Here is a 21,091-nt window from a genome sequence, read left to right as displayed (position 1 = left end):
TTTCATTAAAATAACGTTAAAGATCGACGAGCACATTTGGTATTACGAGCTGCACCAAGGTGCAATTAATCCCGAAATCACAATTAAATATGAAATTTGTATGAACTGCATAGATTTTCTGTAGAGAACAAAATTATCGAAATTTCTCAATGTGATCTATTATCTAATTTTATAAGAAAACGCATCGCACGTATACGAATTAATTATATTCGATATTGCTGTCTATTTTTACTTTTGCTTATTTTTTTAATATTCTACTTTTGTTCTACTGAGTCTTCTCGGAGTCTTCATCATTTACGTGTACTATCTTTTGTATTTCTTTTCGTCTTTCAGCTTTGTAATTAACTATGTTGTACATTGCAATAAAGATTATTATTATTATTATTGTTACTTAAAAAACGGAAGATCAAAGTCCGTATTCATAATCGGTTCTCGTTTAAAACTGTCTTAAGTATAATCTTAAAATAACATAAACCAATTACAGAGCCGTATTAGTATCTTAAAAATAAAATATTACCTAAGAAGATTTTAAAATAAGAGCTATAAATAGCGACCAACCAAAATGTGATTACAAAGATCATTTATTTTAGGAGGCCATTAAAATCTTCTTTCACATAGTCGCTTTTTGATGTCAACAGTAAATGTCAATAGTTCAACAATGACGATCATAAACGAATTCGTGTAAACGACATGAGTATGACGCAAAAGCGTGTCGATCAATGAAACGTCCTACGTAAGCGCTTACGCATCCAGGCAACCAAGTCGGCGGGATGCTAATCCTCACACACACACACACACATGTGCTTGCGCCCTTGCACATTTGCATATACGCAGGCATAAACAAACTGAAGAAATCAATTCATGGAGGCTTACTAACACACAGGCTAGAAAAAATCCCTCCATTCTCTGGTGTCAGTTTTACTATGTTCGACGATAATAAAGTAACAAGATAATTTTCCAAACGTAACGTGACATTCGCATTATACCTTTATCGCTGTTCAAAAGCTCTTTACTAATGGACACGTTCCTGTGGATGGTATTCGTTAAAAGACCGCATTAAATATAGAAAATTGGGTCCCGGTGAAATGAGTTTTCACATATGCTGTAGCTTACAATATGATGAACAAAAATACACTTATAATATGATTCAAATAATAAATCCTTAAACTGCGGTCAAAAGTGTAAAACTTGTGCTTACAAAGCATCTTTAATATATGATATTTTGTTTGATTATATTTGATAGATGATATCACAGCTCCAAAACTATCCATTACTGAGCCTGTGTCTCTGTGTCTTTTGCTCAACACATTATAAATCACATCATATATGAAAACTGACTATTTCATCGAGACCCAATGAAATAAATCAGTTTTCACATGCAATGTAGCTTATAATAAGCTGTAATAAGCTTATAATAAGATGTCATAGATATAAAGTTTAATAATGGATAGTTTTTTAGCTATGGTTTATTAAAGATGCTCTGCAAACACAAATTTTACATTTTTTATACTGCTATACCTATATTGCTCAAGAACTAGCAATTATTTGAGCCATATATATTTTTGGTCCACCACATATAAGCTACAATATGTGAAAACTGACTCATTTCACCGGAACCCAATTTTCTATATAATTACTGCGGAGTCTTTTCGAGGGGCGAAATTACGAAGGTTGCACATCACCATGGTCGGGTTGTATGGTACGTAACATGAATTCCTGTTAGTGACCTGTATGCAACCTCGAGGCGCAACTACTCGACGACGGCTTTCTCTTGCTCATGTTAACGAAGACCTCGAATTAACGGTTGGTGCGCTGCCGCCGGGAACACAAATTAAGTTCATGTTACCAGCTCGCGAGAGACAACCATCCGAGCCGTTCGCATCCGACTGTTCGCTCTTCGCTTATCTTAATGGATGCAATTCACTCTTGTTGCACGCGTGATAAGTACTCGATACTCGGAATATTACTTATAAAATGTAATCATGTTTCGCACACAGATCAAACATTATAATCATTATTAAAATATTATTTTCATAAAATTCTACTGACATTTAAAAATATTAATAGAATAATATTTTAAAATATAAAAAATATATTATTATGTTTCATTAAAAATAAAAAAGATAACTTATGCACTTTAGTATTAATTTTTGTATCATTATGTGCGTGAAAAAATGACTCGTACTTTTAGCGTGAATATCAATGAGTCTTGCTAGCAATAAAAAGAATGGTATCCTATACAAAAGAGATCGGATAGTCTGACACGTCCCAGGAAAACTTTGACATTATCGTCCATTTATTGTCGATAGATTGAAACGAGCCATCGTTCCAATTCTCATTTATAACACATTTCTTCGCTTCTATTGTAACATATTAGTAATAAAAGAACAACAATCGTGACATTAAATTTAACAATCGTTTTTTTATTATCATTAAAAAATGTAAAAAAAAAAACCTATTCAGATAATTTTATCTTCAACATAATTTTTCTAATAATAATTTCTTCTCTTCGTCACAAACGCAACATCTTTTATAATGAAGTTCGAGATTTTCGTGTGCCAGTGTATATAATTGCTAAACAGAGCTTTTTCAATCAAGCTTCACTATTTATTATTTGTTAATAATAACTATATGAATAATAGAAAATATTTATAAAAAAAAAATCTGATTGTGGAAGAATATTTCTATATATGAAAGGAATAAATATAATTTTCTTATCACGTCTATCATTTATTGGGTCACTCGGTAATTGATGCGGTTGTCGAATTTGGTCCATCCACCAGATTCTCGAGATCCTCCGTCGCGATTGGCTCACGTTAAACGGGGATTACGTATCTCTGCGTGGTGGAGGAGTGCGCGCCGGATGTGCGTAGACGTTCGCAGCATATGTTTCCGCCAGTCAGACACGCGCATTGACGTTGACGCGTGTCACTAACTAGTCATGTCCGCGGCACGGATATGTGCACGTATTACGGATCGTATTATCATGTGCTCTCGATTCGAGGCTTTAATTATACGTACTCGCATTATTCGCAACGCGTGCCGACCCCCTTTCGCGAGACGGGCGTGTCGTTACAGGAAACGGATTTTCCAGTACATATCGCGATATTGCGCAATACCTGAAGTATATCCTGTGCTCGTAAATACTTTACGACGATAAATCATGGTAATGAGACAACTTGAGACGTTTCTGCAGTTAAGGAATCTGACTGGTTCGTCTTGTAACGTAGTAATATTACCTATCTAATGTCCATGAGAACGATTCAAAATTATGGGTTAATATTATATCGATTTAATATGATCGACGATATAATATTATCAAGTAGTAGTTACTATTTTATCGTAAATATCTATAATAGATATGTCATAATAATATGTTATATGTTATATGGATAGGAAAATTATTTATAAAAATATACGTCGAGATAGAAATAGCTAATGTAACTTGTAAAGACAAATAAAAATCTTGAGAATGAAGTACGAGAATAATCTAAACAAATTGTTTCCGAAAGATGTTCAGCTTTCCATTTTATAAATCCTTCGTGTAGATTTATATTCATTTCTAACAATGTAGATTAATCTCGATTTAACGTTCTATTTATCCTTTCCTAATTTTTAGAACTAGAAAAAGATAAAAAGTAAATTAAATTAAAATTAAAATTAATCTATATTGATAGAAACGAGTATTAAACATATCGTAGAGAATTACAAAGATAATTAAATTACTTATGATTGTATGATTGGATCATTCGCGTGTCCTACGCATTTCTTTTCTTTAAAATACTAGAAACATTTTACTAAATAATGATTTTTATTCCTTTTTTCACATAACCTTACAAATACTTTCTAAAGATGTTAAAGTATACGTAAGAACAGTTTAATAATTTTTGTACATTTGTAAAAGTGATAAAAATTAGTTCAAATACGAAGGATTCGTCATATAATAAAGAACAGAACACGAAAAATCATCACGTGAACGTGTAAGGATTAAATATCAATGTTATAGATAACTTCGGATTGAATAGCTATATTTAAAGCGGATGTTCAAATCAGAGTTGCCATTCAACATACGCTTCATCGAGTTTTCACATACACGACCGTGACATGTATTCAAAAACTAATACTGATCAATATTGAAAATATAAATGAAACTACATATGAAAATTACATATAAATTATCAGTGCTTCGAACTGTCGAGATATCAAAGATTCTACATTTTTGCAATCCTACAAAGAATTTAGTTTGCAAAATGGAAAGCTAAAGACGCCTGAAAAATAATTAATTCATAAATTTACGTTTATTAAAAATTCTTTCATTGAATTCAAGTTAATTACGTCAAGTTTTGCAGTTCTGAAACGCTATATATAACTAATACATATATAAATACACATATCTCCTTTATGTATGTGCCGTTTATTCTTCGAAAGATTGTGCAGCAATTGCACAAATTATTATTTTCTGTCAACTCTTAAACCATTTTTCGTTTTTCCCACTTTAAGAGTAATGTACAATTCCGCCTAATGTAATATGTACAATAAATCGGTATCATATACTCTCTCATACCATCATCATTTGAACCGCATCCCCGTTCCTAGGACACTCCGCTCTTCCTATTTAATCATCGAGACAAACATCAGCGAAGATAGCGTCTCGTGTACCTCGTCTTACATACGTCCACGTCAATAAAGCACTCGATTTTGCTAACAAACAAGCGCGCGATAAATATCTCATTCACCATGTCCGATTCTTCATCTTCTCATCACAGCAAACAGCACGATTTGTCTGAACGAAAGAACAGATGGTTGCGCTGATTTTCAATCTACTCGCACTCGCGCACTTGAAGACGAGTCGTGTTGTAAAACGCGCACCTGTTTCCTTCGCAGCGCGGAATAAATGGAACAATGACGTAACGCCACTGCGGTTCCGCTGAGGAAGGACGAGTTGTCAAGGAGTGGTTTCTCGTCACACGGTGCACCCTTGTCGACGGTTAGCGCGTATCGGCGAACATCCGGACGCGAATACACGTGATTGTGGTCGATCGTGCAGGTTGATCGATAGCGAATACGGGAAGAGAGCAGTGGTGAACGAAGAGCAAGAAAGAAAGAGAGAACTAGAGAGAAAGAGAGAGAAAGAGGGGGATGCAGAGAGAGGGTGAAACGATGCGCGATCCCTTGGACCAGCTGGCGCGACGTTGTTGCTGGTTCTCTCTCTCTCCGTACTCTCTTTCGATCACGAACCAACGGCGACGTCCCGACGTCGGTTGGGGGCGTCGCGACGGATTAAAGGCCGCGGAGCATAGGTAGTCGCCGCCGCGCCGTATCGTGTCGCCATGCGCCGCGCCGCCGAGGCGGCCACTGCGAACTACTATCGTCAGGATCGATAGAAATAAGCTGACTCTCTCTGGCGCGCGCTGTAACCCTGCGTCGCAACCCTCTTTTCACCACTGCCTCGTAGCACCACCATCGCCATCGCCATCACCATCGCCACCGCCACCGCCGCCACCGCCACCGCCGCCGCCGCCGTCGCCGCCGTCGCCGCCACTGTTACAGCGACCGCCGCTCTTTTGGAAAACTAGGGCAACCCGCTAAACTTTCAGCCTTTTTCGCACGGCCACTCTCAGGGCCGATATCTAAACATATCAGCGAAAATCGTTGCTCGCGCATAAAAAAATAAAGAATGATGCAGAAATAGATGTGGATAAAGATAGCTATGGTAAATTTATCCTACCCTGGAATAAAGTTCCTTAGAGTATATACGGGGAGAAAGATTTTCCTTACCTATAAAAAGAAACGGGATACAAAAAGAGAGCGTACAGGATAAATAGATGTACGTGTGGCAGAAAGATCCAAGTGAAATGTATACAGAAAGCAGAATGCAAGCAGAAGCAATGAGAGAATATTGTATAATGCGAATAAAAGTTAGGAATATTAACAAATATAGAAAAATACAGAATGCTGAATTATGAGAAAATAGTAGGGATGATAGAGAGAAGAAAAAACTACGAAATAATTTCTGCGAATCGATAATTAGTATTCATAAGAAACTTTAAAATCATCATAATTTAAACATACTAAGCCACATAATGTAGGAGAAAAAAAAACTCACACGAAAAATATGGAAGTATTCTATTTTGATTGTTAGATTAGGTAAAATGGGATATTTACTTGGACGAAGTAAATATTTTGAATAAACTGAAAAATCCATGGTTCAATTTGCAAGAAATTTCTCCTAATGGGTAAAATGTCTAAAAGCAGAAGAACTCTCAGTATTCCTAACTATTTGAGCAGAAGAAAAAGAAGTCATAAACGCATCAAAGTGTTGCAACCATCTGACAAAATTTGTATTTCCGAATGTTAACAAATGTTAACAAGAAGAAACATCGAAGGAATTAAAAAGCCAGTGAGCTCGATCCCTCGTAAGAGAAGCGTTGAAAAATTACATTTCACGATTAAAACCTCATAGCATCGAGAAACGATTTAATTACGCGTTTCTCGGCTAAAGAGTTATGTCTCCCCTTTCACTTTTTCCTCCAGATTCAACAGAGGCAACTTGGAGAAACAGCAATTAATATCCGTCATTGGTTTGTGTGGCTAAAGTGAGGCAGTCTCATGAAACATAAATAATGCACAATCTTTAAAGACGTTTTCGTGAAATAATTGGATCAGTCTTCTTGATTTTCTGCAGTAGCTTATATTCAAGATCCAGGTGCAATCTTATAAGAGGAATAAAAATATGTGACCGGGAATAAGATTTTAATTCTAATTTCACTCGAATGACAGAGAAAATAGGCTATAATAAAATATACAAAGGAAATGTATGTCTAATTTTTTAAATAATTAATCACTTGATAAATAAATTGGATTAAAATATTATATGAAAGTTAAGTATTATTTATAAATACTATTGTTATAAATGTAGTTGCAAAATGTAGTATATTTTCATTATAACGATAACCTTAATCAATTTAAAATCCGTTTCTTCTTAACGGATGTAATTTTTTAATTATAAACGATCGAAAAAAATTTTTATGCAATCTAGATTATTAAACTAATTATATTATACACTTTAGAAAAAAAATATATTTCCAAAAATAGATTAATTCTAAATAGAATCGTAAGGCTCGTAACTTATTTTTTTAAGACTTGTAAGGATTTACGATTGAAGTTGTATAATTCTGTGCAACTTTGTGTTCTTTGTAAAACGTACGATCATTTGTAAATATCTACAATTTCTCGTAAATTTTGTGAATAGCAAAAAGCTGTCTGTAAGGATACTGTATAAAGATATTATAAACATTTCAATCCCAGTTCTTAAATTTTACGAAAACAAGTTACGAGCTTTACGATTCTGCTTGAAAGAAATGACCTATAAATTGTGAATTTTAAATAGAATTCCTTTGATAGAATTTTAATTGGATAAAAAAAAAACTTAATTATAAAGATATGATGATAAAAACTACAGTAAATGCCGATCTCCCTTGACATTAGCTAATGAAAAATCGACTTCGAATTGATCAAAGAACTTGTCGTTGAAAAATAATGTGTGAGAAATGGAACTCCCCACGGTATATAGCGCACATTATTTGCATCATCATTAGCGGCTTCTTAATAGCAAAACTTTCGTTTGACTAAAAGCATCAGAGGTCGGTCAATCGAGAGAGTATATGCATCGCTCGAGTGTGTACTTCAGGATTAATTTTTTTTTCAATTGTAGAAATTGTTTGTGTCGCCACTAATTGTGGCAACGAGTGTAATCAAAGCCAGTTTCGTGAAAATGGAAACTCCCGACGTATCGCTTCTTCGATTGACCTACTTGCAAAGAAACGCGCGCGCACACCCGACACCCCCACACGAATATGTATATATAGTAGCATCCCCTGCGCTCTCTGCGTTTCGATATAGGAACAAGCTCGCTGCTGCCTTCCGCAGCATCCGCCGACATCGCGATTTTATGAATACTTATCGGCAACTGTTGCAACACGTGGACCGTTACAAAGCGTGGAAATAAAGGCTTCCATCAGATAAGACGGAATTGTATCGTCCGTAGCAGATAAGTACTCTATTATCGTATCGTGGTTGCAGTTTGCAATTGTAACGCTTGAAATGTTTTGAAAAGCGCACTCGAACAATATCTTGACGTAATTATATTATACTTTTAGTTTGTCGCCTAATAATTATTTATATTTTCTTCACGATAAAAAATATTAAGTCATTTAAAAAGTATCCGCGGTTTTTTGAATGAAAAAACCAATATATACCATGCAAAATTAGTAACTTCACGCTAGAGAGATATTTTCTGTTGGCTTTACATATTTCATTCCAGGTTTTCAAAATGAAGTAAAATTATTTTCTCTAAATCAAATTAAATCAAATTCACTTTTGGTGTAAAATGATTCCAATATATTATTTTATTCGACAAGTATGTTACTCGAGTTTATCGAAGTCGAAGATCAAAAACTTGGCCTATTTTGGAATCTTACTCGTATCCCTGAGGAATATGCTGATAGAAGCGGATGATTCAGTCGAGAGTTGTGCCGATAGTACGTTCTCTGGAGACAATAAGATCTGTATCGTGAAGATATGAATCTTTCACAACTCGATATCCTCTTCCGTAAGATGCTTCAAGAGACTTCCAAGGACGAGAATCGATCCAGTAATACTTATATAGTACATCCGAAGGGGTAGTTACTTTACATGAAGCACATAAATACAAAGAGAAACAAAGAATTGCATGGTACAATAAACGTTTATTTATCATGTTTTTCTAATTGTTTTTTATAATTACAAATACCCTTTCTTTTTTAAAATTTTGTTAAAAACATGTTTAAAGCATCGTGATGCGAAAGCTTTGAAAATAAAACCAAATATATTAAAAATTAGTACACAATAATTTTTAATTATTTTAGTATTTTATTTGAAAACAAAATTTTAGTATTTTATTTGATACACCATGGATATTTTAGTTGCTCTTAATATATTTTCTCCTGTACTCCTATACATAAAGTAATTCAATATTTATCATAATTGACGGTAACAAATTTCCTCGAAAGGGAGGACACTATTGTTCACAAGAAATCGATAGAGGATGTCAGCCGTTGTTTTAATAACACGGGCGTAACTTAATGCCGGTCGCGATGAGGCGGATAAGCTCATACGGTCTTGACCCGAAAAGCTTGTTGAAGTAACGCGAGACCAGAGTCACGGTCGTGTTCAGCAAGGAGTGGCATTCGACCCTGCTCCTTAATAAGGACATTGCGCGGGAAGGAGTCCTTGAAACGACTACGCCCCGCGGGGACCCCTGGGTAATTTCAAGGTTTGAAGTACCACGTGTTCCTTCCTGTGCTGACACAGAATTGTTCATCCTCAGGGCGAGGGAAAGCGCTGATAAGCAGCACGTGAGCCACGTGCGTTTTATGAGGGCGCGCGAAGCGAGAGATATGCGGACAAATCAGACGATTTCCGACGAAAATGCTACTTAAAGAAAGTCTATAAAAAATATATTACTCTGTTCATTTGTCTCTTTTTGCTATTTATTAATAACAATGTTCGTTATATTTCAGCAAAAAAGAAATCTAATTTAATTGAAATGAAAATATGTATCTTTTATATAGAGTTTGTTCAATCATCTTATCTATCTTTCAGTATGAGAAAAGGATTCTAGAGAATTGTGCTGAAAATTAAAATTTCGAAGGATTGTAAATATTGCAAAAAGTTTTTTTTACTTCGATCTGAATATTACGCAAGAGAAGCCCAGAAGGAAATGATCAGAAGAATGATCCTTCCATGCGAAAGCTTGTCATTCGTGATGCGCGTAACAGAAGCGGAAACGAAAGCACACCAAGCGACGAAGTTTCAGGACTTTAATGGGATTTCTCGGGTCGTGTATCGAACTTTCGTAACGAAATATCTCCGAGCATGATCGTTATAGCTTCAAGGTTGTTCTGATAGGGATTGCTCATGTCTGTACATAAATTACGTTAGATCTCCTGCTCGTAGCATTAAAGTCTTTGTTACACTGTGGAAATGGCGCTTTGCGAGAATGACTTTAGGAAGAGTTTAATGAAGAGAGCACATTTTACAAGGATTCATAAAAGAATCTCTGTAACATTTTCAATTTTTGTTCGAACAATCACTGGCATCTACAAACAGAAAAATACGCAAGTGATAACTTGTTTTAAATAATTCAAGAGTTCATATATCCACAAAGCTGTGATAAGTTCATCAAAAGCATCAAATTTATTCAAAATACATTTTGAATCCTAGTAAGTTTAATACTTTAATCAAGATTATGAAATTAAAACAAATTCGATTTGCTTATTTATATAAAGTCGCTTCTTCGATTAATTTTATTCTTTCAACGAAAATAAATTCTTGTTTTGAGTACATAATAATGAGTCTTCTAAAATTTGTATATTTTAGTATTATTATCAAGAAAATATTTCTTTGTTAAAGAAACCCGTTAAATACTTAAAAGAAAGAAAATTAATTGAGTAATTTTCTCAGCAATAGAATGATTTTTCTGTGTGTTACATACTAATTTTATGTAAAAACTTTCGAAAGAAAAATTTATAAAATAAATGTACATATATATATATATTATATTATATATATTAGGTGTTGGAATTAATTCGTAGCGTTTTTAACAAAAGAATGTTATTTATTTCACATGAGCATTAAAAAATACATTAATGAAAGTACTTCCCATCACTTGTAAAACGCTACGAATTAATTCCAACACCTAATATATATGTATATGTATATATATATATATATATGTATATATATATTACTGCTCTAAAATTTTAATTTATTCCTGTATTTTCCTACGTAGATCTCTTTTTCAGTTAAAATATTTTATTCATTATGTATAATATTTTTACCTTTTTATGATCTTCTATTTTTTATTATTATTAGAAATTAAATCGGATTATTAGACATCATTCTTTTAATGAATTCATTAAGAAATGAGCGAAGCGTAGTCAATTTTCCCTTCCCCACACCCAATTGAGGTCATAAAAGCGAGTAGGTCGAAGCTTATTCGTATGGAACAGCGACCCGGGCCTCGTAAAATCATGGCCATGACCTAAAGCCAGATTAAGGCCTGAGGTTTTCTCGTGTCTTTTGTCTTGTGGTTAGAGGCAATTCTTTTTTGCTTTGACCTGGGTCAACTAGCCTATTTTAAGAAAAGAATCGCCTATTTGAAGACACTAATCTCATTCCGAAACTGTCAACCCGCCGTACAAGCGTTGCCGATGTTATTTGCGAGAGATTGGAAATCATAAACATAATTTTCTATAAAAGAATATCGTTTTATTTATAAAAAAAAAACCCTTATATAGGATGTGTTCATTTAATAATACGCATTATAAAATTTATTTGCAAAATATAATTGAAACATAATAAACTAAAATATAAATTGATTAAAATATAATAACACCATGTAATTATTCACCATTTTCATAATTGTTAAATTTAATTGAAATTTAATTGATATTTTATGCTTCTTCATGTAAAACAGAAAATAGACGTTTAAATGAAATGTTAATTTTATACATCGTGTATTCGAATATATATATATATATATAAATTTATTTTCTGAATTCTATTTTTCCTTTCAAATTTTGTTCTACAAATTAGAAACTATCTAAAGCAAATTTAATATCGAAATGACTTTAAGTTTTATGTAATATATGTAAAGATGTGTATAAATTCAAATAAAATATAAATACATGTATAATTAAACTAAACACAATATATAATTATCTTATTCCATTAAATCAACTTAACGTGTTGCAATTTCATATAACTGATAAGTCACAAAGTATCTAAAGCAAAAATTAGTTTGATTAGTCGTGGAAGCATTGATTTATCGTTAATTGGGACGCGTACTTCGTGCAGAAGTTACGGAAGCAATTAGCGCTTAATGAAGTGATGGTGGGTCAATGGTATTGTCAGTATATAGAGCATTCATGTGATCCCCGAAGTAGAGACGCGCGTAGCATGCAGTGAGGAGTTGAATCGAGTAAAACAAGCATAAAGCCCAGGCGGTAGCCGGCGTTGTAATTTGAACTCTGTATATATATGTATATATCTTCATCTCTCTTCCTTTCTCTCTATTTGCTATTTGGACGAGCACACTGATAGAACCGCCTGGCGGCCCGTCCGTCACAATTACATTGCCATTTCGTTCCGGCCGGATAACGCCTGTTAATCCTTTCCTCCACTCGCTTCTCTCCACGTCCTTTGTCCACCCCCTCTTTTAATGTCCTCGAACTTATCGCACGTATATTTACGCATGTGTTTGCGCGTATTCGCGCCGGGCCAATCGTGTTACATTCTCGGCTGCTCCCTAAAATGAGTCATCAAGCCTAACATATAATATAGACGAAACACCGGGCTAAAAAAAGCAGCGAAAAATCAATGATGCTTTTACATATAAACTAAACGCAATGTGAAATTGCATATTTCTCTAAAATCTTTTCACGATTTAAAAAATAAGATACATTATGTATGTATATATGTACCGAGGCAAACCAGATCAATTTTTATTTATTGGTAAAAAAGGAATAAAAAATAAATTTTTATTAAGTGTTTTACAAATATTATAAATTCTTAATATTTACAACTTTGATTTAGAGGTTTCATAAAATATTTAAAATAATGTACATAAATATGGTATTTCTTATTACACAACGAAAAAATCAAGAGAGAGAGATTTATTCTAAACATTGAAGGGCGAAACAAATCATCGATTTACTAGACTGATTTAATATAACTATATGGAACGAAATGACACTGTAAAAATTATTTTAATTTGTTTAAAGTTTTAAATAAACCTTTTCGTTATAAGGTTACAAATTTCGTAATATTTGAAATCGTGATTTTATGTAAGAGAAAACAATCTTTCTGCATTCACGATTTCTGCGCTTATATCATCGACTGATATTGAATCACATCAATATAGAACGTTGTTTATTGTTTTCTGATGCAAGAGGAAGCGGGCGGAAGTAAATAGCACGATAAAACAGCTCGTTTAAAACGAAAAATAACAAAATTAACGACACGTGTTGACTAACAACCTCAAAATTTATATTGATCCGATTAACTTTATAATCCGATTTGCTTTGGTCTACCCTATTATAATTTATGCAATCTCTGCCATAGTACTAAAAATTCATATTTAGATACGAGAGATCTGTTTTTTATTCCAGAACTCTCTGAACTAGTGCACACGATGCAATAAGTTGAAGTCAAGCAAATATATGTTTGTTTCATCTCAAACGTGTATCAGAGAATGCAGGAATAAAAAAACTGACTTGTAGTTTGCCCCGCTTTGATGCTTTGATGTCCCCAGTCATAATGCATATTTTGTTCATTACAAATTGTATCAACAAATACATAACAAATGCATATACAACCAAAGTTACAACTCGCGATAATTGCCTCAATTAATCATCGTAATCCTGCCAACTGGATCGACTGTTTCTCGCGAAGTGACAAAAATTAAAGTACACGTGGACTAAATCGATATTGTTATCGGTCATGCAATATGCAAAAAAAAAGGAATTTAGTAGAACACGATTTGACCACATTATAATGTATATTACGGTATACCGTTGTTGCCGATTAAAATTCTGGTCTCGCATTTGGTTTTCGTGCGCGCGTCAATCCGAATCGCGTGCCGAGAATTTCGCAAAGTGAAAGAAAGTCCCCGCCCGCGGTTGGTGCGGCTATTCTACGCTATGAACCCGCCGGCGATAGCGGAGAATCCGGGTTAAATGGTTCTCCGCGTGTAAGGGGCATTAGACGTCGATTTTCAATATCAATAATAAGCGCGACAGTTGCACGTCGGAATAGGGTCGATCTCTATTTGTCGAGGTAACTTTGAATTTAACTAGCTTCTAAGTGCTTTTATTAAAAGTGGGCCTCATTTAAACAAATTTTCTAAATTTGTAAATTTAAAAATTTGATAGCCATGTATGCTGACAAAATTTATCTTACCAGACAAGTTCTAAAATTTGTGATCTACGATTTCTTATCAATAAATTTATAATGTAATTGTATAAATTTCAAAAATATTAAGAAGAAAATATTAGTCAGATAAAAAATAATCTAAACTTTATTTATAATGGAAACAACAAATTATTCATTGATTTGTGACAGACACTCGAGTTTTCATGTTTGTCCAATCATGTATTTAATATCTTAATCGCTTTCACTTTTTCCTGTTTTCATTACTTTAAATGAAATAACAGAGTCAGAGAGAAATATTTATGACAAACATTATAATTTTATTGTCATATATTTACTGTCACACATATACAAAGTGCAATAGCGACTCCATTTAATTAGATATGTTTAGATAAGGAATCTTGGGAGAGAGAAACCTATTATCAAACATTATATTAGAGACTATCAACTATTCCCTATCTAATTACATGTTATTTTGTGAAGAACACAGTCTCGCAATAAATTAATATATTAAAACTAATACTTTCATGTACGCTTTATCTCGCGGTGGCCTAATAGAAACACATAATTGATTAATAAAGGAAGAAAGTATAATTATATATATATATATATATATATATATATATATATATATATATATTCTTCGCTTACGCGTACATTTACATAGCGGGACGCACGATCAAATGTCATTCTGCACCTTAATTGACTTCGCGTGAAAGTTGTCACTCACGAAACAGTAATATTATAACTTGTACCAGTAATGAATTCCTTTTTTATTTTCCTAGATAAGGTAATCATAGTATAATTATATTCTAACATAATATTCCAATATCTTACATTATCATTAACCTTTACAGGAGGGAAAAAGCATTGTAATGATTCTAAAACTTTGTCACATTTTAAGGTAAGAAATATAATGAAATAATGAATTATAAGTTTTACTCGAAGAAAAATTGTAAGATTTAAAAAATGGGTCCCAATCCTCTAAAAAATTATGTTAACATTTCTCCAAATAATATTGTATAATATAATTTTATAGAGCATATACAAAATATAATAGAAGTCCATAGAAATCACATGAAAATTTGTCGCGATTAAGTGTAAAAATTTCCGACGCAGTCGGCAATTCGATCTTATCGCATCTCGAACATGATCGGTGACATACTCCGCCCTTTTTACGTGCATAACCGTTACACAATGGGACCGTATGTCGGGACCGACGTACCTTCTGTACAGCTTGTTCCGCAGGATCCGCCGTCCCAGGGTTGCGAAGGGTCGCAGCGGAAAGATCTGCTGCCGGTTCCGCGTCATGTTTCTTCGGTTTCTCGTCACGTAAAGTCACACGGATAGATACACTACGAGCCACTTTCGAGACACGTCGCGTCACGTTCTAACCGCTAATAATTACGGACGTACCACTTAAATAACTCGTTTTTAATCAGGCGTCAGTACAACATCGGTTGATAACTCTCAACGTCTAGACAGGATCTTTCTTCCTGGAAGATTATGATCGAGTCAATCGATCGGGTCGATCGTATTCGCGCACCCGGCACGTTAATCCCTTATTAGCCGTAACACCTCGTGCTTTCACTTTTCCTTTTTATTGTTGTAATCAGACCCGTCAACCGCGCACTGGATAATTGATGCCGTTCCTTTAAAAATCAACACGCTCGCTTTATACCCGGCAACTTTCTATCGTAGAGCATGCTGTATAATGACCTTTCTTTAAGTGATCATTGTACGACGTCTGCTCAAGTTTTGCAGAGAAAACTCTTATAGGTCGTACTGTCATTAACCCTGCTGTTGTATTTATCTTATGAATCTCCTACTATATGTTAACAGCAGATGTCGTGTTTTGTAGGTATACCAAGTGGTATACAAAGTGCTTCTGACGATCTTATGACATATGGACTCTTTGATCGATTTAGAATTGATTTTTCTTTAATAAAAACAATGAGTTACTAATTTTAAAAGACAAAACTGCTTATTGGAAAATTTCTTTTGAAAATGTAATATATAATACAATTTTATTCTTCAGTTATGTAGATTTTTATTTTATTTTAAATTAAAATTTTATTCGAAAATAAAAATACATTTTACTTAAAAGATATTTGATGTTAAAAACTTGAAAATTTACAGCTTGAAAATTTTTTTCTTAACGTTTTCGCAAAGACAAAATGTCAACTATAAATCAACGAAAAAAACTATAAATAAAAGATAATTGGTTACATGTTGTATACATTTTACATCAATTAACAATATTAAAATCTTTTTTTTTTAATATTACTCATAAATCGTAATATTAAAACTTACTACCAGCAGCGGTAAATTGATGTAATTCTACATTAATCTGTCAGTCATGAATTTTTTAAGTAATAATCATGACATTCTCAAATAATCAAGAAACCGCAACTAATGTTCCTAATATGGTATAAAACATCGTTATGGATAACCCTGTTAACCGATCGCGGTCAGACCTGCCGTCAATTACATGACTTTCTACAAATCGTATTATCGCGAACCACGCAGAACAGTCTTTCTTCTAAACGCATTGCTTCGTCTATTTGGGTGTATATATATATATATATATCTGATTAGCCAAGAACGGCAGAAGTGTCACGCGACATTGAACTTTCCAATGTCCTCCTCTCGTCCTCGACTCCATCGCGTTTCGCTCGTGTGCGTTCGCATTCGGACTTCTTTTCCATCCATCGTTCGTTTTTCTTTCTCCGACGAACTGGTTCGCCCCGACGTGGTGGGTATTTTTAGTCGCCAAGCCTGTTTATGGGGTCAACACCACGTGCACGCCGTAGGCACGCAAAGCCGCACACACGTGCGACCAGGAACACGAACCACACGGAAAGGGACGGCGATGGCTGTGAGTGTGGTGAACTGCGTCTGGACGGGATTCTTCGAGGAATTTTTATCGCGCCCGGTTGCCCCGTTGTCGTTTGAATAATCTCAGGGTTATCGCAAATTCCGCACGGTTGGCCGTACTATAACGATCCGTTTCCGTCGGAAGCACGAATGCTCGAATTAATCGAATTGTTGAACAACCTTTAACGTTTCCATTAGAGAAAAGTTTCCTTTGGTCGAAAAATCTCATCGCTTATATCTCTATGAAGTTTTTAATGCTAAAATTTAGCGTAATTTACGATATGTTAAAATTTAAACAAAAATAGTTATTCTTTTAACCGTTTCACCAATTTTAAAATTCACATTTAAAGTTGTATTTTTAGATTTATTTGAGTCCAAGAGTTACGTAATATCCGTATAAAGTTTCATGAAGCTACAAAGCAGGATAACATTAATACTTAATGATTTCGGACTTGAAACATACGCGCAGTTTGGATTGGTTTCTCTTTGACCATAGCAAAGCGCAGTCCGATGCATCTAATCAGATGTATAATGTTTTCCAAAAGCATCGACCGTATCCATGTGCAATATACAGCATATCGGATGGTAAGCTTCTCGAATAAACTTGCGGCTGAAAGTCTGAAACATACGTGCCAAACTTTCCGCAAGATTATAATCTCAATGACTATTTCCAATTTCTATCGTTTTTCAAAAAAGATTAAGCAAACTGCAGACTACATTTTAAATTATTTATCGTATATCTTCGTTCAACAATTCTAAAGGCAAAAGATGTATATTAAAATAAAAATTATTGATGTACGCACATTAAAGTAATAAAATCTTTTTTTTTTTGCAAACCAGTTTTTGTAATTTATGAAGTTTATTAATTTATTTTTATGAGTTTTGACAATAGTTGGTAATAATAAATAATGATGGAGGAAATAGTTTTCTTCTCTCTCTCTCTCTCTCTCTCTCTTCTGGCGAGAAGGCAAATTTTTTTTAACATTCGCGACATCAAACCAACGAGATCAAACAGAAAAGCGAATAAATATTTGACGTACGTGCCGATATTCAATTTGCTTGCGTATTTGGTTTCGCTCCATTTTCAAATTTTCGAAAACCCTTGACTGGGACGTTAAGATAGAAAATTATTTTCGCTGCAGCGAGAAATGTAACATATTTAACGATTGTGAAATTTATGTTCCATGTGGTAACATGTTGCGTAGGAAACCATTATTGTATGCATTAAACATAAGATATTGTAATTTCTCGAACTACGTAGCCCGGCAAGATTTTACTGACAGAATATATCGAGACACACGTTAATTCCTAATCCAAAAATGATCGATTAATTAAATGTACGAAGTCGCGAGTAGCGCTTCTCGCTAAAAACTATTCGCATACGAAGTCTCAAGATTACCTTTCAGATACCTTTCGGTGTCGTATTTAGACGATGCTGAGCGTAAGAAAGCATGTTATTGTACAACTTTAAAGATTGCCGAGGCGTGGCTCTTGTGCTTTCGAATGATCCTTTGCAAGAAACGATCAGTCGGTCGTGGGAAACACAATGTATCGATACACGACACGCGATCGGAGAAAAGCAGCTATGATCCTAGATCGTCGATAATACTCCTGTCAAACAACGTGCCTCTTCGTTGTCTGCCTTCTTTCTCATCGTGATCGATGTTTAATTCATGGAGCACGTCTCGCTGCTGCTGTCATTTTATCGCATATCTATTTCTCTTGCAGTTTGAATATATTCCGCGCGCTTTAATTTTTATTTCCATTTGAATATTTAAATAAATTCACTTATTTTCATATTGCACGTATTATGATACAGAAATGTCGATTCTTTTTAAGTTCTATTATATTATATATTATTACATTACACTATATTTATATTACATTATACTGTATTGTTTTATATTTATGTTATATTATCACGGTATTGTATCGTGGTTTGTATAGTTTGTATAAATCATTTTATTTGCATACCTTGCAAATTGCTTGATTTGTTGTATAAATTTCAATTTATTTGCGTTACACTCTATTCAATATTCTATTATATATATAATTCATCAAATATTAGCTATAAATCATTAATGCTTTTCTTCGATTTTCTCCCTCTGTAGATAGATATCCTTTTTTTTTCTTTTTTTTTTTACCGAAAAATGCGTTTGAAAAAGATTTCAATTATGTCGCAATCGCCAAATCGACGACGCGACCGCAAAATTCGAATTGCAAAGCGAACACGACGATACTTCCGGCGTCGAGTCGAAAAATGTGTTCCGCTCGGACACATCGAAAACCCGAACGCACGTAGGCTCGTAAATTCAACGCAAGTTAGCGCGTTGCAGCCATTTAGGAAAATTAGCGGCGTTGCGTACAATTCCGAGTAGAAACACCCGGAAAAGGTATGGCCGGACGCGACTTTCGGTATCGTTTCTAAATCACGAAGCTAAAAATCGGACCATTTTCGCAAACCACTTCACTTCCATGATTCTGACAACAATTACAAGCGCCACTTTTTAAAACAACTTTGAAACAATGTTACACCATACTCGAATTCTATAATATTCCGCATTCTTTATCGTCGCATACGCACTTTGGAACTTGCTATGCCACACATTCAATAATTCTGATGTAGGGATATTATTGTTTTTTCTTCTCTCTCACACCAGATCACTCTCTCACACGATTTTCATGATAACTCGATCGAAATAAAAAAAGCCGATAATTCAACGATCTTCACGGCACGTCGGTTGTTCTTCGAATGACAGTTACCGGACTTTTCTCCCTTCCCTATCTCTCTCGAGACTTGCTGCCGATCTTGCTTCACTACGGTGAGAGCCTAAACGCACACTAGCTCGTAACAGCGTCCCTTACGTCGCGTCGCGCCGCTCCGAAACGACTTTCTTATGCGTCAGCCGATTAGATAGACGCCTGCCGATTTCCACCCACGACAGTCGAGGGTTTCTTAAAGAACCACTTATGTGGGACAATTTTTTCCTCCCAATAAAAGATATTTTGTTAGACCCAAGATTTTCTCTTCAAAGAAATATTCATTGGAATATGTTTTTAAATATAATTTAAATATCACTTATCGTATTTGTATTTTGCTTTATAAATAAAATGATAATTGAAATACACTCGACGGTTTTTTTACAATAGTATTATATTTCAATGAATATCATTGTTCGAAATATTTTTATTATTGTTTATATTTATATTTTATCATTGTATATGTATATTTCATGTTTTTAACATATAAATTTGGGACACAAACGCAACTACCCGGATAAATTTCCAACTAAATCGCTGCCCATTTGCTTCCACTTACAATTGCCAATTACGTTACTTAGGTTTCGACATCGACTGGTTCGAAGTTCCGCTGTTAATCCGATCGAAACGGTATCGCATGGTGGTACAGCTTAGTAGTAGACGCAATTAGTATCGACTAGCATCGTCCATCTCGGAACCAGTCGCATCTACCGAACTGATCGACCGATTTCAGTTTGAGAACGAGCAGCCGGGTTTGGCTCGCCATCCAGAATTCTCGCCCACGTTACAAGCACGCCGAGAATTACGAATTCGACCGTAACTCGAGATCTCGAGATATGCGTGTTGCCATATCTCATAGTTTACGAGAACCGCCAATAGTTTCATTCGTGGTTTCAAAATACGATTTTTTTTCTTCATAAATGTTTGGGATATTTATTAAAACACTAATTAAGTCGCTTCATGCTTAACGAGTCGTTGAGTTTGAACATAATTTAGTTTCGCGCGCGCGATAATTTTACATTATATGTTTTATATATTGCGACGAAGGCATCTGAGGCATCTGCTCGTATATATGGTTGATGCCGGTCTCGTTACGCAGCGATTCGTGGCGCATTTTGCACGATTATGGGCAGCGGATCTCATGAAATTTTAAATGATGTATTTAGCGGACGCTTCTCTCACACAAACCGCGAAAATCGCGATGGTACCTTATCAATTATTACAGACTGAGAAAAAGAACACGAGAGAGAGAGAGAGAGAGAGAAGATCGAGTCGCATATTATTTATGGCCATGAAGCGTGACAAAGCTCTTAACTCGGCTGATGCACCTTTTTTCCGCGTCTTTCGCTCAACCATTTGCACTTTCACTATTGTCCGCGATGCGCATTGCAGTGAATGCATTCCTCATAGGCGTGTCACTGTAATCGGAGAAATTCTAATTGCGTTGAAGATTAATACATCGATGCCTTACGTCAGATTATAC

At 34.6% G+C, this 21,091-nt stretch overlaps 1 protein-coding gene across 15 annotated transcripts in view; it reads right to left on the bottom strand.

Annotated features, from left to right (window-relative positions):
• The window catches only part of dlg1 (MAGUK family member discs large 1), a 624,340-nt gene that overhangs the window by 13,783 nt on the left and 589,466 nt on the right, over positions 1–21,091 (bottom strand). The window lies entirely within an intron of this gene.

This window comes from Acromyrmex echinatior, chromosome 3 (assembly GCF_024713525.1).
Source record: "Acromyrmex echinatior isolate Ae372 chromosome 3, ASM2471352v2, whole genome shotgun sequence".
NCBI lineage: Eukaryota > Metazoa > Arthropoda > Insecta > Hymenoptera > Formicidae > Acromyrmex > Acromyrmex echinatior.
The sequence above is the reverse complement of the archived record's forward strand: the minus strand, read 5'-3'. Positions and strand labels throughout refer to the sequence as shown.